We start from the raw sequence: 21,997 nt of genomic DNA on the forward strand, positions 1-21,997 counted from the left end.
AAGTACATGATATTTTATGAAATGGTACCTCATATCGATGTGCTTGGTCATTGAGGGCTGAATTGGATTGTGAGAAATCGCAATGACACTTTGAGAATCACAATAGATAGGAATCTGTTGAAATCGGTAACCATAATCCAAAAGTTGAGATTTCATCCACAGAACCTGAGATGTACAGTTGGCAGCAGCAATGTATTCAACTTCGGCTGTAGAGACTGCAATGCAGCTTTGCTTTTTGGATGACCAGCTGACCAAACGCCCACCTAAGATTTGACAGCCACCTAAAGTGCTTTTTCTATCAAGTTGAAGACCACCATAGTTCGAATCTGAATAGGCTTGGAGTAGGAAGCTCTCATTTTCCGGATACTAGATTTTGAGGCTCTTGGTACCTTTAAGGTATCGGAAAATTTGTTTCACAACCAAAAGATGAGACATCTTTGGGTTGACTTGAAATCTAGCATATAGGCATGTGGAAAACATTATATCCGAATGACTAGCTGTGAGATAAAGTAGAGATCCAAGCATTCCATGATACTTCTTTTCATCAACAGAAACACCCGAAGGGTCGGAAAAAATCTTGTGTTTGAAGCCCATTGGTACTTTGGCGGAGGCACAGGTGTCCATTGAGTATTTCTTGAGGAGTTCTGAAATGTACTTTTCTTGATGAATGAAGATTCCTCTGTTAATCTGTTTGACTTGAAGGCCAAGAAAGAAGCTTAACTCCTGATTCATGGTCATTTGGAATTGGTTGATCATCAGTTTAGCAAAGTCATCAACCATAGATAAATCCGTAGATCCAAAAATGATGCCATCCACATGAATTTGTACCAGCATGAGATGCTTTCCATTTGATCTTTGGAACAGTGTGGGTTCGAGAATTCGTCTTTGGAAACCGGAGTGCTTGAGGAAATCTGTGAGGGTCTTGTACCATGCTCGAGGAGCCTGTTTGAGTCCGTAGATAGCCTTCCGGAGTTTGTAACAATGGTTCGGAAAGGAGAGATTAAAAAAACCGGGGGGTGGTGAGGGTACACTTCAGTGTCAAGTTCACCATTTAGAAAAGCACTTTTGATGTCCATTTGGTAAACTTTGAAGCCTTTGTGAGCATTCTGATAGCTTCAAGTCTTGCAACAGGAGCAAAGGTTTCATCGTAGTCAAGCCCTTCAATCTGTGTAAATCCTTTTGCCACCAGTCTCGGGTTATTTCGAATGATAACTCCTGAGTTAGCTAGCTTGTTGAGAAATACCCGTATTGTACCGACAATGGGATGATTCTGAGGAGAAGGCATGAGAGTCCAAACTTCATTTCGGTCAAATTCAGCCAGTTCTTCTTGCATGGCTGTAATCCAGTCAGCATGCGCCAGTGCTTCCTTGATGGAGTTGGGTTCAATCATGGATATAATTGCTGAAAAATGGCATTCATTTTGGACACTTGTAGTAGAATGGGTCAGTACACTAGCATTGGGGTTACCGATTACTTGGTTCGTAGGATGATCCTTGGTCTAGACATGTAATCATGGTAGTTCTTGTGCAGTCGTTTATCCTATATTAACCGTGGAATTGATTTTCTCCCCCTGGACTTCTGAACCAGAGAGATTGACATCATCACCAGAAGGAAACTCAAAGAAGTTTTCATTTTGACCATTGTTGAGAGAATTAGAGTCATCAAACTCAACAGTTGCATCTTGGAATCCATCCACATTTGATTCAAGAGAGGGATGAGCATTCTCCCCCTCAACCTGAGAAGGTTGAAATGATTCGGAATCAAATGGAGGGAGACTGGGGATTGGACCGGAGACATTTTAAGATACATTAGCTTCCAAAGAGGAGATTGGAATGATGTTTGGTCTTGATCGAGATTCCGAATCAAGAGTTGTTTCTGAAGGACAAAAAAGTGTTTCAAAATCAACTTCTAGGATTGTTTGAGGGTTCGGACGTCCTGTTGGAGGAGCATCGGACTCCATGATGTGAGTGGTGATGTGATTCGGGCCAGAATTCCGGACGAAGTTGTCATCGAAAGTGACATCTAAGCTTTCTTTCGGAACACGAGTCCTATAGTTAAGAACTATGTAAGCTTTCGATTTTGTGGAGTACACAAGGAAGATGGCTTCATCAACTTTAGGCTAAAACTTGGTAAGCTGATCTCGGTTGTTCTTGATGAAGCACCTGCATCCGAAGACATGTAGAAACGAGATTGTTGGATTCCAACCATTCATTGCTTCGTACGGTGTCATGTTGAGGTGTTGATTAATGATACTCCGATTTTGAGTGAAGCAGGCAGTAGATACTACTTTAGCGCAAAGGTAGAGTGGTAGATTTGCAAAGTTCAGCATGGATCAACGAGCTTCAACAAGATTTATATTTCGTCGTTCGACTACACCATTTTGTTGTGGGGTATAAGGAGCTGAGAAGTTGTCAATTCCTTTTTCTGTGAGAAACTTTTCGATGATGGAATTAGTGAATTCAGAGCCATTGCCACTTCAGATTCTCCTAACTGGGAGTTTGATAAGAACTTCTATTCCCTTGATAAAATTAATGAGCTCTGAGGTTGTGTCGAATTTCGGCTGAAGGAAGAAGACCCAAGTGAACCGTGTAAAGTCATCAACAATCACAAGAATGTATTTCTTATGGTGAAGACTTTCTATAGTGGATGGTCCATAAATATCAATGTGTAGAAGCTCCAATGGTTCCAAACGGATTTTTCGATGATAGCAGGATGACCTTTCTTTGATTGCTTACCACACTCACAAGTAGCACACAAACGATCATTTTTGAATTTGAGGAGAGGTAAGCATCTCACCATTTCACCAGATACGATATCATTCATGTACCGAAAGTTGAGATGAGCAAGCCTTCTATGTGGCAACCAACGTACGTCAGGAACAACTTTGGAGAGAAGGCAGAGTTGTGGTTTGCCAATAATCATGTTGATCTCGAGCGGGTACATGTTCTTGTCACGAAGTGACTTGATTAAGCACTCTTTCCTGTCTTCAGTTGTTACATAGATGTACTTTTTTCAAAATTCCACATGTTGATTTAAATCAGTGAGCTGAGCAACACTTATCACATTGTGTTTCAGATCAGCTACATATGCCACATTTGAGATAGAGATGTTTCCATTGGTGAGGATTCCATAACCACAAATTTGAGAATTTGAGTTATTTCCATATGTCAAGTAACCACCATTTGGAGTAGGTTTTAAATCTCACAGAAAGTCTTTATGCCCCGTCATGTGCATGGAGAAAGCACTATCAATATACCTTATTATATCTTTCTCAGAAGCACAAAGTCCCTGCAAAATTAGTGAGTAATGGAGTTTTTAGGCTCTGGATTAGATTTTGGGACATAGATGCGGGCTTTGGACTTTGATGGTGACTTTGGAATATCTTTGTGCTTTTGAGTGGTGTTCTTTTGAAATAGACAGAAGGATAATGTCTTTTCATTTATGTAGTAGTCATATTCAATGACTTGGTAATTCCGAATGGTCTACTTCGGACTTTTTACTTCCGAAGTGGTGGTAGCATTTGTCACCTCCGGAATTGTTTTTTCATCAATGGGAGTTTTGACTCTCCCCAAAAAAAAAATTCTTTGAAGATTTTGAAGAAGAAGTTTTCTTTTTATTTGTGTATTTGCTTGATAACACATTTGGTTTTGAAAGTTTTGGTTTAAAAATTGTGCCATCATATTTTGCAATAAAAACAGATGAATTAGTCCGAGGATGGGTGTTTTGGAGTGTTGTGACATTTACATGAGTTTTAGTCTGAGTAGAATTCTCTACTTTCTTAGGTTCTAAACGACTATGAGATACGGAAGGCCTTTTGAGTATCTTAGTGGGAGTAAAGGAGTTTTGACTGTGAGTTGATGCATGAGAGTTTTTGGAAACACTTGGTTTGGAGTTAGCAATGAACCTGGAAGTGTGTCTAGTCTTAACTTCCTTCTTAAGTGCATTGTGAGCTTCCACCTTGGGATCCACAATATCCTTCCTATTCATCATTAGTTTTCTCTTAGTATGAGGTGAGGATTTTGAGGTTTGTCCTTCGGATGGATTCCTATACTCAGAAGTAATGGGAACCAATTTACCTTTTGAAAATACTAAGGAATCTGATTCGCATGAGTCAGAGGATACACAGCTTGGATTTCAACTTTATCATCTAAAGATTCCCATACAAACTCAGAGGTATCAGTTTCGGTTGTCAGAGATGGAATTTCTTCAACTACACAGTTGGTTGTGTGATTACTCACACGAACATAATCAACACCATTTGGAGGACTATAATGAAATTTTGTGGTCTGATTCAGGTCCAGGTTTATCAGAGGCGGAAGAGGCGTGTAATCAGGACACTTGACAACTATTTCTTTAAACTCAGGAATTAAGGACTCAAAATGGTCTATAGTCTCCGAAAGTGGTGATAAGGGAGAAACAAGGGTGTCCGAATGTTAAATGTTCGGAACCTCTCCCATGAATGTCAAATTTTGTAACTCCTTCAAGGGACTAGCAATTGGTTTCGGAAATTCACTTCTGATACCAGGTGCTTTGGACCACGGATGACGAAATTTATGAGTCATCCGAATGTCCGCTTCTAGCATGTCCACAGAGTTATGCAAAGAATCTATCTTAGCATTAAGACGTTTGTTATCAAAAATCAAAATATTGCGTTCAGAATAGGTGATTTCACATTTATCTTTCAAAATGATACATTCATCTTTTGACATTACAAGTTCATACTCTAAAGACTTGATTTTCAATTTCTTATCCTCAAAACATAATCTAAGACGACTTAGTTCACAATCCTTCTTCTCACTGGCTTCTATGGCAGACTCATAAGATTTATAAATGGTGTTCATATCTATTTGGATTTGGGTCAAATAAGGTTCACAAAGAGATAGATCAAAATTATTATTAGAGATCATATATTTTACCTATTGAACGATGCTTCGACCTGGTGGATCGTTGGTTGCCATATAGCAATAGTGAGGTTCAGCAACATCATCTTCATCTTCTGATCCAGAAGACCGATAACCTTCATCACATTCAACTGTTTTTCTTGCCATCAGACACATATTCCTCCCAGTTTCCATATCATCATCATCATCCCTAGATGTAACGCCCGGGTTTTCAGGGCTAAGCATTTTTGTCAATGTAATAGTCTAGGTCAACTATTGTAACTCTTTTTGAAGTAATAAATATGAAATATTTGATATTATGTGAATTATGTGTGTTTATTATTTAATTATAAATGTATAATTAATAAAGAATAAAAATGAGCGTCAAAATTAAAGTGTACGATAAACCCGATATCTCTACATAAAGTTGTATAATATGTCTCAAGGTTTCCGTACATATAAAGAATGCCGAAATCCGAGCTATAACGAAGAAGTTATGGCCCGTCGAAGTTTTACGGCAAAACCGGTACGACACCGGGAGACGTAAATAGTGAATTTACGATAGAAGACTTTTTAGCCTTAGCAATCTAAACAAAATTCGTAGAATATGTTAAACTAAGAACATCGATAAAAAGAACGCCCAAATCTGACTTCGTATGAAGAAGTTATGATTTTTCTAAGATTCGGCTTAGCAGTGCAAGGCCTGAAACTCGAATTTTAGTTCGAGCGGTTTTTGGCTTATGCAACGTAAATGAGAGTTGAAGATCTCATTAATAGGAAATCAACGGTAAAAAGACAGACAAAAACAGAGTCCGTATGTAGAAGTTATTAATTTTACGCAGACGTTTAACAGTATAATCTCCTTGTACTGTTAAATTTAAGATCGGTCGAGAATTAGCTGACGGTGTCAAAATGAAAGTTGTAGATCTTATTATTACCTACGCGTGGATATAAAGAACGTCAAAAACGGAGGTCGTATGTGAAAGTTACGGATTTTAGAAGTCGGAAGTGTGCTGTGCGAAAATGGGTGATGTGGCACAATCTTGGCCATTGCTTTCTCCCCAAGGCTTGCCACCAGATGGTGACATGTGGCACCAAGTTCAGCCACATTTCACCCTATAAATACCACCTCTCCCACCCTCATTTTCTTCACACCTTTCCCATTCTTTCTTCTCTTTACTCTCTCTCTCTCTAGAACCTCTCTCTAGCCCCGAAATCCCCCGAAAAGCCTAGGGAACCTCCCTAGCACGAGGCGGAAGCCCCGGAGTGATCGAAGGCTCTGAGAAGAAGAGCTTTTCGGCTCGGGAACGCTGCTCCAAGCAAAGCCCGGTTTTCTATAAAACCCGCTGTAAGTGAGCTACGCCTACGCTATTTTTAATATATAACTTTTATTTAATTATAGTAACGTTATTAGGAACTTATAATAAATACTTGGGCTATTATTATGGGTTATATAAGTATTTTTTGACACTTATATAATAATAATAATAATAATAATAGCTAGACTATTAATTAGTCTCGACGAATAATAAACTAAACTCTAGTGGTAATAATACTAGGTTTCGTCGAAGAAAAAATTCTTTTTAAGAAGCGAAGCGCTGTCTGAGTTCGGAATCACCACCTTTTCCGGTGAGTGCATAGTTACTTTCAGCTTACACATAGATATGAAGTATTTTATATAAATTACGTGCTATGTGTGCATATTATCTGAATACTTGCTATCTACGTTAGATGAACGTTGTTATACATGTTTTCAATGATTTAAACTGTATATGTATTTTATATCTACGAAAATGTTGGGGTAAAACATGGGTAGATGTAATAGGTGATGTGTGATAAAATGATGAGAGGCCTCGATGTTGTTGTTGTTGATCCAGTCATCTAGCGGAGTATAGATGACGACTACGGACTCTTCTAGACAGTCCAGTGGAACACTAGCAGGCTCGCAACCTGTAGGTGTTGTGAACGATGTGTTCACCGGTGTACTCCATCCCCCACATGGTTGCCTATTAGGACATTTATTGCTGAGGAATCCCCTTAGCAGTAGTGTTCGTCCCGATGATGATCCTTAGGCTAGGTCCCTTATGATAGGTGTTTAGGGACGTAAAGTGAGGATAACGGGAACGGGTAATCGGGTTATTGTTGATTGATGAAATTAATAAACTTATTTATTGTGGGTTGAAAACCCTATGTGCTCACCAGGCTCCCAAGCCTAACCCACTCAGTTTTATGCATTACAGGTAGTGGCACATGAGCATAGGTGTGATGTTTTGGACGAGGGATTACGGATATAGGCCTGTAGATATGAAATAATGTAGTAAGGCTTATATTGTACTGTTTATACTTTTGATCTGTACGAACATGACATCCCGAGTCTTTTAATGAAATACATTTCTATGGAAATGCTTTTGATAAATCTTTATCATATTATTGTTTTGGGACAAATTCCGCAACCCTTTTATTAAAAGATAACTCTGATTTTGAAATAAAGTATAAACAAAACCGGTCTTTTCTGACCGTGATTTTGATCTATGGTCTGTTGCCGACTGGATCTGGAAACCTTATGTGTTTAGGATTTTAAATGTATGACTACGATATTAGAACTAGCATGTAAACGTTTCGGAGTGATAAGGACGATTTAAAACGTCTCTCCTAAATAAAGATCTGAATTCACCTTATTCGGTGTATAGATCATGATGGCAAGGACCCGTAGCGGAAACGTGAACGCAAATGGAGGTAGGAACCAACCCCCAGTAGTTCAACAAATACCTATTGTTGAAGAAGTTGCACCTGAGCCAGTTACCATGGCTGGAGTTCAAGCCATGATTCAGGCTATGCTAGCTGAACAAAGGGAAGAAATGAGACGTATGCTCCGCGAGAATAGAGACGAACCTACCATACATGTTGAACCGACGGAGCCAGTTCCCGAGCCATCTGAGGAAGGGAACTATATCCGTCAAGTGAGTCAAATAGGGACTCAAGGTGAACAAAGGGATGGCCCAGAAGGAAGAAACAACAAGGATGGGCAGATGTACAAAAATTTCTTGGGTGCAAAACCACCAAGTCTCTCAGGAAGCCCAAAGCCTGTTGAGATTATGGACTGGATCTCCGAGATGGAGATGGTGTTTGAGAGCTGCGACTGCAACGAAAAGCAGAAGACTGTCTTCGCTGTGAGACAATTGAAAACTGGAGTCTTGAGTTGGTGGAAGCTATTGGCAGATACGATGCCACGAGGAAAAGCCCTGAAAATGTCATGGGATGAGTTCTTGGAACAACTAAAGGCGCAGTACTGTTCAGAGATATACCTGATTGATCTGAACAATGAGTTCCAAAATTTGAAGAAGGGGAGAATGAGCATCGATGACTATGCTGCTGCATTTACGGAAAAGATGAAGTTGTTTCCATACCTAGTGCCAACCGAACTTTCTAAAATTGAGAAATTCGCAAACGGACTGCCGGCTGACTTTGGCCCAACAGTCAAGATGGCAACCACTCTGAAATCAGCTGTTCGAGCAGCTAAGAATGTGGAGACCCAACAAAAGGAAAGAGGTCTGGAAAGGGCTGAGGTCGGCGAGAAACGGAAGTTCGATGGATCCTCGAAGTCCAACAAAAAGAGTAGATTCTCGAAACCTGGTTCGAGAGGAGGAGGATCAGAAGCAAAGTTGTCACACCCCGAAAACCGAAGGCGGAAAACATTTCCGGGGTTGACTACCACGTTGAGTATCAAATCCAATGTACATAGTAAGTAAAGTAAAACAACCATTACATTACATAATAAAAGTATTACAGTTGTTTCAAAAGTAAAGTTTGTACAATTGTGATACATAGTATATATAGACAAAATGAAACGGATCTTCATGTACTCCGTCTTCGAGCAAAAGGATCTTCGGGTACCTGTTCTAACGTCGACCTGAGAACACAAGCGGTTTGAAAATCAGCATAAAGCTGGTGAGTTCATAAGCGGTTTTTGTTTGTGAAAATGTTTCGGTTTCCTTTCGGTTTCTGAAATGTTATGTATACCAAGAAAAATACCGTATTTTCTTAAAAGTTGGTTATTATTTTACAAATGTAAAGTATAGTAAGTTTGTACACTGAAAACATGTTTACTTATCGTGTGTTACCAGGAAAGTCCCATACTTTCCTTATTGTATGTTTCACTTTGTAAAAGATGTAATGTTATCCAGTTTGTTACTCTTTCTAGTTATGTAAGTGTTACCCAGGAAAGCCCCATGCTTTCCTGCATGTAGGTTTCTAATGTAAACGATGTTAAAGATGTAAAAGATGTAAATGTAGTTAGGTTCCATGTTTTCCCCAGGAAAGTCCCGTACTTTCCTGAATGTTAGCTACAGTACGTGAAAGATGTAAAAGACGTAAAAGATGTAAACGATGTATAAAGTAATCCATTATTACTGTAAGTAAATCTCTGTTATCCTAATTGCGAGTTCCATAACCATACAATAGACTGGAACCTGTGGCAATAAGTAGTCCACATGTGGCAATAAGTCGTCCACATACTTATGACTTTCGTCACCCTTGAACCATTTCGGTTCGGCTGTAGCTAGCAGCCAGGTGTGGGGTAGTCAGCCCCGTATAGATCTATACACTCAAGTCACGCTCTCTAAATACCAGAGATTCTGGTTATGGGTATAGTCCTCCACTCGCGTAATCTGGGTGGAGTGTTCTCCGAGGACGTGTCTCCAATCATACAGGAATAACAAATTTACTAGTAATAATATGAAAGTCCTCCACTCTTATAAGTGTGGGGAGTGTTACTGAGGACAAAACAGTGTATAGGTATTATGTTCAAATATTAATGTCATGCTTTTAACTGATAAAAAGTGGAAAACCATTTGTGAAATACATGTAAAACATACTAGTTTAAAGACTTATTTCACAAATATGTGTTACGTGATTTGCATGTTCGATCTGTTATCGGTTGTGGTAATCAGTTATAAAAGCATATGAAATATGAAATACACATTTGAAAACATGTTTTGAGTACAAGAATTTCCTTGTACTTTACTTGTGTTCCCCCCTGAAAACAGTGAAAACAGTGAAAAAGGGTAGGGGTATGAACTCACCGGACTCGGAAACGTGTCGGTTTTGAATGCTATACGTCGGTTCGGGGTTTGATTACTCGTGATGACCCTATGTAAAATGATATAATGTCCATATATATACAATTAGAGATACATTCACTAATCATATGGAACATTACACTCCAATGAGGTTAAACACCTCAAAACGAGCGTTTGGAGTGACCCGGGTGACATCTTCGAACTTGTAATGGCACTAGGGACTTGGGACTTGAGTTTACTCCCCAAGAGTAAACATTTTAAAGAGTTTACAACCATAAAACACACACATACATGAGTTTACGGCCGTAAACTCATGTGGGTGTGGTTTTGATGGTTTTAGGGCTCAAATGGACATAGGGGTTGCTAGAATGGATTATCTAAATTGCCTTGGAACACTTGGAATGAATTTCAATCATCAAAATGATTATTTTTATGGGAGTTTACGGCCTAGTATAGGCTCCTGGCCGTAAACTCCTTAATCTTCATGAAAATGATGTTTAATGTTGTTAAAACAAATCACATGTGATTACTAGAATTATTCCAAGACCTTACATGAGTTTTATGGGACATTTGAGGGGTGTTATGGAGTTTACGGCCCATGAGACCCTCCTCATGGCCGTAAACTCTTATGTAGGGTCATACAAAGTGTTTCAAGGTCTAAAACTTGTATAGAAGGGCTTCTAAAATTCATCTAAAGGCTTTAGGGGTGTTTAGTTTGCATTCTAACACCAAAAGTTTTGGAGTTTACGGCCCAAGAACAAGCCTTGGCCGTAAACTCTTATAAATCCCACAAATGATGTGTTTTAGGCCCTTAAAGTATTTTTGGTTGGTCCCTTGATTTATTCCAAGGCTTTTGGTGGTGTTGGATGGCTTTCTAACACTTTAGAATTGGATTTATGTCACATTTTGGGGAGTTTACGGCCTAAGCACTCTCATTGGCCATAAACTCACATAAGTCCCATAAAATTTATGTTTCAAGTGTCCAAATGCTAAAACCAAGGTCCTATAATTCATATCTAAGCCATAGAAGTGATTTGGAAGGGTTCAAGGGCATGAAAACCCTAATTATATGAGTTTACGGCCCAAGAATGTTCCTTGGCCGTAAAATCCTTCAAATGGCTCAAAATCTATGTTTTAAATGTTTAGAGTCCAAATCTTGAAGTCCCATAGCCATATCTAAAGTCCAATTGAGTTTAGGAAGGAGTTTAAGGGCTTAAAACCTCATTTAATGGAGTTTACGGCCCAAGCTTGTTCCTTGGCCGTAAACTCATGTTCTTGGACCTAAAACTCAATTATTTCATCAATTTGAAGGTTAAAGATGCTGAATAACATGCTAGGGAGGTTACCTTAAAGATTTGAAGCCTTAAACTTGAGATTTGGACCTTAATTCTAGCTTGAGGAGAGAGGTTGTAAGATTTTAGTGAGAGATTGGCCAAATGCTTCAAATGAAGTCTTAAACATGTTTATATAGTGTTTAAGTTTTGGACACGGTGGAATTCTACCCGATACCGGCGTTAGACGGGGTTTTTGGTCGTACCCGATTGAGTTACCGTAACCCGATACGGTAAATTCTAGAATTATTCCGATCACTAAAGTAGGGTGTTAAAATGATTTTCAAATGTATTAAGACACCCATTAAGTCATTTTAAATGCGTTCTATATAATGACTCAATTAAACGGAAGATTGGAAATCGGAAATTGGAACGACGATCGGTTGCGCGAAAGAGTTACATTAAAATGATGCGGAAATTTCGGGTTGTTACATTATCCCCCCGTTAGAGGGAATTTCGTCCCGAAATTCAAGTTTAGAACATAAGACAAGATACAAATCATGGATAAGAAAAGAGTTGTGGATACTTCTGTTTCATTGAGTCTTCCCGTTCCCAAGTGAATTCCGGTCCCCGCTTGGCATTCCAGCGAACCTTCACTAACGGGATGCGACTTTGTTTTGTACGTTTGACTTCTCGATCCATGATTTCGATCGGTTCCTCCACAAAGTTGAGGTTTTCATTGATCTCGATCTCGTCTAAGGGAATTGTTAAGGTTTCATCGGATAGGCACTTTTTGAGATTTGAAACATGGAAGACAGGATGAATGTTACTGAGTTCGTGAGGTAAATGAAGTTTATAGGCAACTGGACCAATCCTGAAGAGGATCTCAAAGGGTCCAATGTACCTCGGATTAAGTTTCCCACGCTTGCCAAAGCGTACAGTGCCTTTCCAGGGCGAGACTTTCAACAGGACACGGTCTCCAACCTGGAATTCTAGTGGTTTCCGACGATTATCAGCGTAACTCTTTTGACGATCACGTGAAGCTTTCAGTCGGTTACGGATTTGAATGATCTTTTCGGTGGTTTCGCGGATGATTTCAGGACCAGTGAGAGCACTGTCGGGGACTCGACTCCTGGCTAACTGTGTATCCCCCACCTCGGCCCAGCACAGAGGGGATCTGCACTTACGACCGTATAGGGCTTCGAACGGAGCAGCCCTAGTGCTGGTGTGGTAACTGTTGTTGTACGAGAACTCGATCAAGGATAGATGTGTATCCCACGACTTTCCAAAGTCAATGGCGCATGCCCGAAGCATGTCCTCCAGGGTTTGGATTGTTCTCTCACTCTGTCCATCGGTCTGAGGATGATACGCCGTGCTCATATCTAGTTTGGTTCCAAGGGCTTTCTGAAGGGATTGCCAGAATCTGGAGGTAAACCTACTATCTCGATCGGAGATAATGGATGCAGGTACACCATGAAGACGTACTACCTCCTGGATGTAGATTCGTGCGAGTTTCTCCATCTTGTATGATTCTTTAATTGGGATGAAGTGAGCGGATTTTGACAAACGATCGACAATTACCCAAATGGTATCGTACCCACTAGAACACTTGGGTAGTTTGGTGATGAAGTCCATGGTAATCATCTCCCATTTCCACTTGGGGATTTCGGGTTGTTGGAGTAGACCTGAAGGTTTCTGATGTTCGACTTTGACTTTGGCGCAAGTCAGACACTTGCCCACGAATGTAGCTATCTCAGCTTTCATGTTTGGCCACCAGTATTGTTTCTTAAGATCCAGATACATCTTGTCCGAACCCGGGTGAATAGAGTATTTGGTCCTGTGTGCTTCCTCCATGACTATTTCCCTGAATCCACCGGATTTGGGAATCCAGATTCGATTCATGAAACAATGAACTCCGTCACCTCTGATCTCAAGTTTCTTCTCCATTCCTCTCAAGGTTTCATCTGACACGTTCTCGGGTTTGAGGGCTGTACACTGAGCTTCTCGGATTTGCGTAGGTAGATTGGAATGGATGGTCATCGTCTGGTTCCTCACTTTGTGGCTTGTACTATCCTTTTGGCTAAGGGCATCTGCTACCACATTGGCCTTGCCGGGGTGGTAACGGATTTCACACTCATAATCACTGAATAATTCTACCCATCGCCGTTGTCTCATGTTTAAGTCTTTTTGATTAAAGATGTGCTGCAGATTCTTGTGATCAGTGAAGATTGTGCACTTGGTTCCATAGAGATAATGTCTCCAAATCTTCAATGCGAAGACTACTGCTCCTAGTTCCAAGTCGTGTGTGGTATAGTTGACCTCGTGTCTTTTCAGCTGTCTAGAGGCATAGGCAATCACCTTTCCTCTTTGCATAAGCACACAGCCTAATCCTTGATTTGACGCATCGCAGTAGACCACGAAATCCTCTGTCCCTTCAGGCAGAGACAGAACAGGCGCGCTGCATAAGGCTCTCTTCAACGTTTGGAATGCAGTTTCTTGTTTATCACTCCAACGAAAGGGTACACCTTTCTGTGTTAGAGTGGTTAAAGGTTTGGCGGTTTTGGAAAAGTTCTGAATGAATCGTCGATAGTAGCCGGCGAGACCCAAGAATTGACGAATTTCTGTGGGTGTTTTCGTTGCCGACCAACTCTCTATCGCCTTAATCTTGGAAGGATCTACATGAATACCCTCCTCGCTTACCACGTGACTGAGGAAAGTTACCTTCCGTATCCAGAATTCACATTTGGAAAATTTCGCGTATAGCTTTTCGGATCTAAGGGTTTCCACCACTAGCCTCAAGTGTTGCTTGTGGTCTTCCTCGCTTCGGGAGTAAACGAGAATGTCGTCAATGAACACGATGACGAATTTTTCTAAGAAGGGGCGGCACACCCTGTTCATCAGGTCCATGAACACAGTCGGTGCATTGGTTAGACCGAAGGGCATCACTACGAATTCGTAGTGTCCATACCGAGTCCTAAAAGCTGTCTTGGGAACATCATTCTCCTGGACTCGTAACTGGTGGTACCCTGACCGAAGGTCTATCTTAGAAAAGTAGCTGGCTCCCTGGAGTTGATCGAAGAGGTCGTCTATTCTTGGAAGAGGATATCGGTTCTTAACGGTCAACTTGTTCAGTTCATGATAGTCGATACACATCCGAAAGGATCCATCTTTCTTTTTGACAAACAGAATCGGAGCTCCCCAGGGTGAGGGACTCGGCCTAATGAATCCTTTACTGAGCAACTCATTGAGTTGACTGGATAACTCCTGCATTTCTGCCGGAGCTAAGCGATACGGGGATTTTGCTACGGGAGTAGCTCCAGGAATTAGGTCAATACGGAATTCGACTTGACGTTCGGGAGGAATCCCTGGAAGTTCTTCGGGAAACACATCGGGAAAGTTACAAACTTCGGGAATGCTCGCGAGGTCTCTAACTTCTTGTTTCTCGTTGATCACATGAGCTAAGAATGCAACACACTCCTTTCGAAGGAGCTTTCGAGTTTTGATGCAAGAGATGATATGAAGGTTGGAACTGGGTTTATCACCATAGATTACGAGAGTTTGATCCGAAGGAAGATTGAGACGGATGGCTTTTTCGTAACAAAGAATGTCAGCATGATTGGGACTCAACCAATCCATGCCAATGATAACATCAAAGCTCTTAATGGAAACGGGCATGAGGTCTATAGGAAATGAGTGATCATTTAGGGTAAGTGTACAACCTATGAATACATCGTTAGCGCTTTCTTTCTCACCGTTAGCCATCTCGACGGTAAACGTTTCAGTTAGTGGTTGAGGATTTGGTTTTAGATTATGTTTGAATGCATCACTAACAAAACTCCTTTCAGCACCCGAATCGAAAAGAATACTAGCATATGAGTTGTCGAGAAGGAACGTACCCGAAACAACAGTGGGATCAGCAACTGCTTCCTCCCGTCCCATGGTTAGAATTCTTCCAGTGTTACCAGCAGTTGACTTCTTGGGACAATCCCTTTTAAAGTGCCCAACTTCACCACAATTGTAGCAGGCTTGACTAACACCTGCTCCCGATGCTTGGTTGGCTGATTGGGTAGGAGTTCTGCAGTACCGAACTGTGTGTCCTTTCTTACCACAATTGGTGCAAGACAATTCTCGACAAGGACCGGGATGATGATGGTATTTACACTTGTCACACAGAGGGAGGTTACCAGCATATTTACTGGTAGGAGTTGAGGCTGTGGATCTCATAGCAGAAACAGCAACAACAGGAGTAGTAGTAGCAGCATGAACTGCTACCGTCTGTTGTTTCTTGGATGATCCTTGAGAAGATTGACCTTTCTTCTTTTTCCAGAATTTCCTCTTCTCACCACTCTATTGAGTCGGCTCAGAAGTGGTAGTGATTTCCTTAACATTGTCGTTGTGATCAATCAGAATTTGTGCTAAGGTCTTGGCGCTATCATAGGTATCCGGATGAGCAGCCAAAACGTGACTCTTTATTGGTTGAGATAATCCCCAAACGAACCTTTCGATCTTTTTGTTTTCTGGAGTGACTAACCCCGGGCAGAGAAGTGCGAGATCATCAAATCGGGAAGTATATGCAGCAATGTCGGAACCTTTCATCTTCAGGTTCCAGAGCTCGTGCTCTAATTTCTGCATTTCACCACGGGGGCAGTACTCGGCAATGAGAAGTTATTTCATGGCCTCCCAGCCCATGGCATTGGCTACGGGTAAGGTCAGAGATTTGACTCGACCATTCCACCATGTCAAGGCTTTATCCACGAAAGTACAGGCTGCGAATTTGACTTTATCGGACTCCGCACAAGCACAGATTTCAAAGATGGACTCAATTTTCTCGAACCATCGAGATAAGGAAATGACACCTCCAGCGCCATTAAAAGATGTTGGTTTCGCATTCATGAAATCCTTGTAGGAACCCCCTCTTTGGTGTCCCTGGCTACCCTCAGGGTTTTGAGATTGAGGACCGCCACTTGAACCACCAGGGTTCATTTGTGACATAGCTGCTACCATTGCAGCTGTCATCATCGTCTGGAGTGATGCTAGATCGAACTTAGGAGGAGGTGGAGGCGAGGAAGGATTGTTGTCGTTCTTTTAGCTAGGTCTCTTTCGGGGAGGCATCTTGATCTAATAAGATCAAGAAAGAGAGGATGGTAAGTCCTCTACATTGAATCGATAGATATGACAGTTATATGATTCGAGTAAGCGATAAAGCAGGAAAGAGTTATCGAATAGATAATTTATCGCTAAGAGTAATCACAGAAAACCACTCGAATGAGGATTACTACAGAGGATCAGAATCGAGAAATACTCCCATAGTATTTCATGAATTGTTTGCGACAATGTTTTGATGTTGGGATATTAGGGTAAGTTTTAGGCATGCCACATACCACAGTCACTCCCAAGCACATGTTGGTCGTGTCTCAAATGAATATAGTTGGCCAGGCTATATTGACCCTAGACACAACTACATAACTACCCAAGTTTAACCGTAGTATACAACACCCATTTACTTATGTTTTGTTCTACTTGTGGTTACAGATGACGACAGTTCGGTATACTTATATACTTTTGAAAATACTTGTAGTTTGAAGATACTTTTAATTCAGAGCACTTAGGCCCTTTAGTGTTTATAGTTTTATACCATGTAAGGTTTGGTATACTTCATTCACTATAAATAAGGGCTCTGATACCAATCTGTCACACCCCGAAAACCGAAGGCGGAAAACATTTCCGGGGTTGACTACCACGTTGAGTATCAAATCCAATGTACATAGTAAGTAAAGTAAAACAACCATTACATTACATAATAAAAGTATTACAGTTGTTTCAAAAGTAAAGTTTGTACAGTTGTGATACATAGTATATATAGACAAAATGAAACGGATCTTCATGTACTCCGTCTTCGAGCAAAAGGATCTTCGGGTACCTGTTCTAACATCGACCTGAGAACACAAGCGGTTTGAAAATCAGCATAAAGCTGGTGAGTTCATAAGCGGTTTTTGTTTGTGAAAATGTTTCGGTTTCCTTTCAGTTTCTGAAATGTTATGTATACCAAGAAAAATACCGTATTTTCTTAAAAGTTGGTTATTATTTTACAAATGTAAAGTATAGTAAGTTTGTACACTGAAAACATGTTTACTTATCGTGTGTTACCAGGAAAGTCCCATACTTTCCTTATTGTATGTTTCACTTTGTAAAAGATGTAATGTTATCCAGTTTGTTACTCTTTCTAGTTATGTAAGTGTTACCCAGGAAAGCCCCATGCTTTCCTGCATGTAGGTTTCTAATGTAAACGATGTTAAAGATGTAAAAGATGTAAATGTAGTTAGGTTGCATGTTTTCCCCAAGAAAGTCCCGTACTTTCCTGAATGTTAGCTACAGTACGTGAGAGATGTAAAAGATGTAAAAGATGTAAACGATGTATAAAGTAATCCATTATTACTGTAAGTAAATCTCTGTTATCCTAATTGCGAGTTCCATAACCATACAATAGACTGAAACCTGTGGCAATAAGTAGTCCACATGTGGCAATAAGTCGTCCACATACTTATGACTTTCGTCACCCTTGAACCATTTCGGTTCGGCTGTAGCTAGCAGCCAGGTGTGGGGTAGTCAACCCCGTATAGATCTATACACTCAAGTCACGCTCTCTAAATACCAGAGATTCTGGTTATGGGTATAGTCCTCCACTCGCGTAATCTGGGTGGAGTGTTCTCCGAGGACGTGTCTCCAATCATACAGGAATAACAAATTTACTAGTGATAATATGAAAGTCCTCCACTCTTATAAGTGTGGGGAGTGTTACTGAGGACAAAACAGTGTATAGGTATTATGTTCAAATATTTTAATGTCATGCTTTTAACTGATAAAAAGTGGAAAACTATTTGTGAAATACATGTAAAACATACTAGTTTAAAGATTATTTCACAAATATGTGTTACGTGATTTGCATGTTCGATCTGTTATCGGTTGTGGTAATCAGTTATAAAAGCATACGAAATATGAAATACACATTTGAAAACATGTTTTGAGTACAAGAATTTCCTTGTACTTTACTTGTGTTCCCCCCTGAAAACAGTGAAAACAGTGAAAAAGGGTAGGGGTATGAACTCACCGGACTCGGAAACGTGTCGGTTTTGAATGCTATACGTCGGTTCGGGGTTTGATTACTCGCGATGACCCTATGTAAAATGATATAATGTCCATATATATACAATTAGAGATACATTCACTAATCATATGGAACATTACACTCCAATGAGGTTAAACACCTCAAAACGAGCGTTTGGAGTGACCTGGGTGACATCTTCGGACTTGTAATGGCACTAGGGACTTGGGACTTGAGTTTACTCCCCAAGAGTAAACATTTTAAAGAGTTTACAACCATAAAACACACACATACATGAGTTTACGGCCGTAAACTCATGTGGGTGTGGTTTTGATGGTTTTAGGGCTCAAATGGACATAGGGGTTGCTAGAATGGATTATCTAAATTGCCTTGGAACACTTGGAATGAATTTAGATCATCAAAATGATTATTTTTATGGGAGTTTACGGCCCAGTATAGGCTCCTGGCCGTAAACTCCTTAATCTTCATGAAAATGATGTTTAATGTTGTTAAAACAAATCACATGTGATTACTAGAATTATTCCAAGACCTTACATGAGTTTTATGGGACATTTGAGGGGTGTTATGGAGTTTACGGCCCATGAGACCCTCCTCATGGCCGTAAACTCTTATGTAGGGTCATACAAAGTGTTTCAAGGTCTAAAACTTGTATAGAAGGGCTTCTAAAATTCATCTAAAGGCTTTAGGGGTGTTTAGTTTGCATTCTAACACCAAAAGTTTTGGAGTTTACGGCCCAAGAACAAGCCTTGGCCGTAAACTCTTATAAATCCCACAAATGATGTGTTTTAGGCCCTTAAAGTATTTTTGGTTGGTCCCTTGATTTATTCCAAGGCTTTTGGTGGTGTTGGATGGCTTTCTAACACTTTAGAATTGGATTTATGTCACATTTTGGGGAGTTTACGGCCTAAGCACTCTCATTGGCTATAAACTCACATAAGTCCCATAAAATTCATGTTTCAAGTGTCCAAATGCTAAAACCAAGGTCCTATAATTCATATCTAAGCCATAGAAGTGATTTGGAAGGGTTCAAGGGCATGAAAACCCTAATTATATGAGTTTACGGCCCAAGAATGTTCCTTGGCCGTAAACTCCTTCAAATGGCTCAAAATCTATGTTTTAAATGTTTAGAGTCCAAATCTTGAAGTCCCATAGCCATATCTAAAGTCCAATTGAGTTTAGGAAGGAGTTTAAGGGCTTAAAACCCCATTTAATGGAGTTTACGGCCCAAGCTTGTTCCTTGGCCGTAAACTCATGTTCTTGGACCTAAAACTCAATTATTTCATCAATTTGAAGGTTAAAGATGCTGAATAACATGCTAGGGAGGTTACCTTAAAGATTTGAAGCCTTAAACTTGAGATTTGGACCTTAATTCTAGCTTGAGGAGAGAGGTTGTAAGATTTTAGTGAGAGATTGGACAAAGGCTTCAAATGAAGTCTTAAACATGTTTATATAGTGTTTAATTTTTGGACACGGTGGAATTCTACCCGATACCGGCGTTAGACGGGGTTTTTGGTCGTACCCGATTGAGTTACCGTAACCCGATACGGTAAATTCTAGAATTATTCCGATCACTAAAGTAGGGTGTTAAAATGATTTTCAAATGTATTAAGACACCCATTAAGTCATTTTAAATGCGTTCTATATAATGACTCAATTAAACGGAAGATTGGAAATCGGAAATCGGAACGACGATCGGTTGCGCGAAAGAGTTACATTAAAATGATGCGGAAATTTCGGGTTGTTACAAAAGTGGTGTGACAAGTGCAAGAAGAAGCACTTTGGGAAGTGTGATGGAGGGGTCACTTGTTACAAATGCGGAAAGCCTGGGCACTATGCCAATGAATGCACCCTTAACCAGAAGGCCTGTTATGGGTGTAATGAAGAAGGGCACATTTTGAAGGACTTCCCGAAGATGAAGGAGGCAGGAAGACCCAACATACCACCAAAGCCGAAGGCGAGAGCCTTCCAGATGACGCTCGAGGCTACAAAGGAGGCGGCAGACATCGCTTCAGGTACCTTTCTTGTAAATGGTTTGCCTGCAAATATACTGTTTGATTCCGGAGCCAACTACTCCTTTGTGTCGCATAAATTTAGTGCGAAATTAGCATTACATGTAGAAAAACTTGATAACGCCCTAATTTTAGAAGTTGCCAGTGGCAAATTCGTACCTGTTAGTAATCGTATTAGGAACATCGTCATTGACCTAAACGGAAACGAATTCCAGGAGGAACTATTACCCATAGAGTTAAACGGTTTCGACATCGTTTTGGGTATGGATTGGCTTAGCGCCAACGATGCCGAGATATTATGCCGAAAGAAGATAGTTAGGATAAACCCACCCGGAAAGGAATCATTTATGGTGTACGGGGACAAACGCAGAGTGAGTTCTGGAATCATCTCCTTGATGAAAGCCAAGAAATGTTTGTCCAAGGGATGTGCATCGTACTTGGCATTCGTAATCGATGCTAAGAAAGAAAAGAAAGAGGTGCAGAATATACCGGTTGTGTGCGATTATCCGGAAGTCTTTCCCGAAGATCTTCCCGGATTACCACCTGATAGGCAAGTAGAATTTCGTATAGACTTATTACCAGGAACAACACCGATAGCAAAGGCACCTTACCGATTAGCACCGACGGAGATGAAGGAGCTCATGACGCAACTTCAGGAGCTGTTGGACAACGGTTTCATTCGACCTAGTTCATCACCCTAGGGAGCTCCGGTGTAATTCGTGAAGAAGAAGGACGGAAGCATGAGGATGTGCATAGACTACCGAGAGTTGAATAAGGCAACGGTGAAGAACAAGTATCCATTGCCGAGGATTGATGATCTATTCGATCAGCTGCAAGGTTCGAGCTACTTCTCAAAGATCGATCTTAGGTCAGGATATCATCAGTTGAAGGTGAGAGAGCAGGATATTGAGAAGACTGCATTCAGAACAAGATATGGACACTACGAGTTCTTGGTTATGTCATTCGGACTAACCAATGCTCCCGCAGCATTCATGGATTTGATGAATAGGGTTTGTAAACCATTCCTCGATAAATCTGTGATAGTGTTCATCGACGACATTCTCATTTACTCGAAAAGCTAGGAGGAGCATGGCAAGCAACTACGAGAAGTGTTGGAGGTGTTAAAGAAGGAGAAGCTTTTTGCAAAGTTCTCCAAATGCGACTTTTGGATACGGGAAGTCCAATTCTTGGGTCATGTTGTTAACCAGGAGGGAATAATGGTTGACCCCGCCAAGATCGAGGCTGTAATGAAGTGGGAACGTCCGAAGAGTCCCACGGAGATTCGAAGCTTTCTAGGATTAGCCGGATATTACCGACGATTTATCCAAGGCTTTTCTTCGATAGTTGCTCCATTAACAGCTTTGACCCATAAAGGAGCTACGTATACATGGAGTGAGAAACACAATGAGGCATTCGAGAAGCTAAAAAAGAAGTTATGTGAAGCACCGATACTTTCTCTACCCGATGGAGTCGAAGATTTCGCAGTTTATAGTGATGCATCTGGAGTCGGGTTGGGTTGTGTTCTGACCCAAAGAGAAAAGGTGATAGCATACGCATCTCGACAATTGACAGAGCACGAAAAGAACTACCCCACTCATGATCTGGAGTTGGTAGCAGTAGTATTTGCCTTAAAGAT

At 40.7% G+C, this 21,997-nt stretch overlaps 1 pseudogene; it reads right to left on the reverse strand.

Moving 5' to 3' along the window:
- Nucleotides 1–1,051: 1,051 nt before the first annotated feature.
- LOC145046654 (putative mitochondrial protein AtMg00820 pseudogene) lies at nucleotides 1,052–1,390 on the reverse strand (annotated as a pseudogene).
- Between the last annotated feature and the right edge of the window lie 20,607 nt (nucleotides 1,391–21,997).

Source organism: Lactuca saligna, chromosome 5 (assembly GCF_052625555.1).
Source record: "Lactuca saligna cultivar CGN05327 chromosome 5, ASM5262555v1, whole genome shotgun sequence".
NCBI classification, from domain to species: Eukaryota; Viridiplantae; Streptophyta; class Magnoliopsida; order Asterales; family Asteraceae; genus Lactuca; species Lactuca saligna.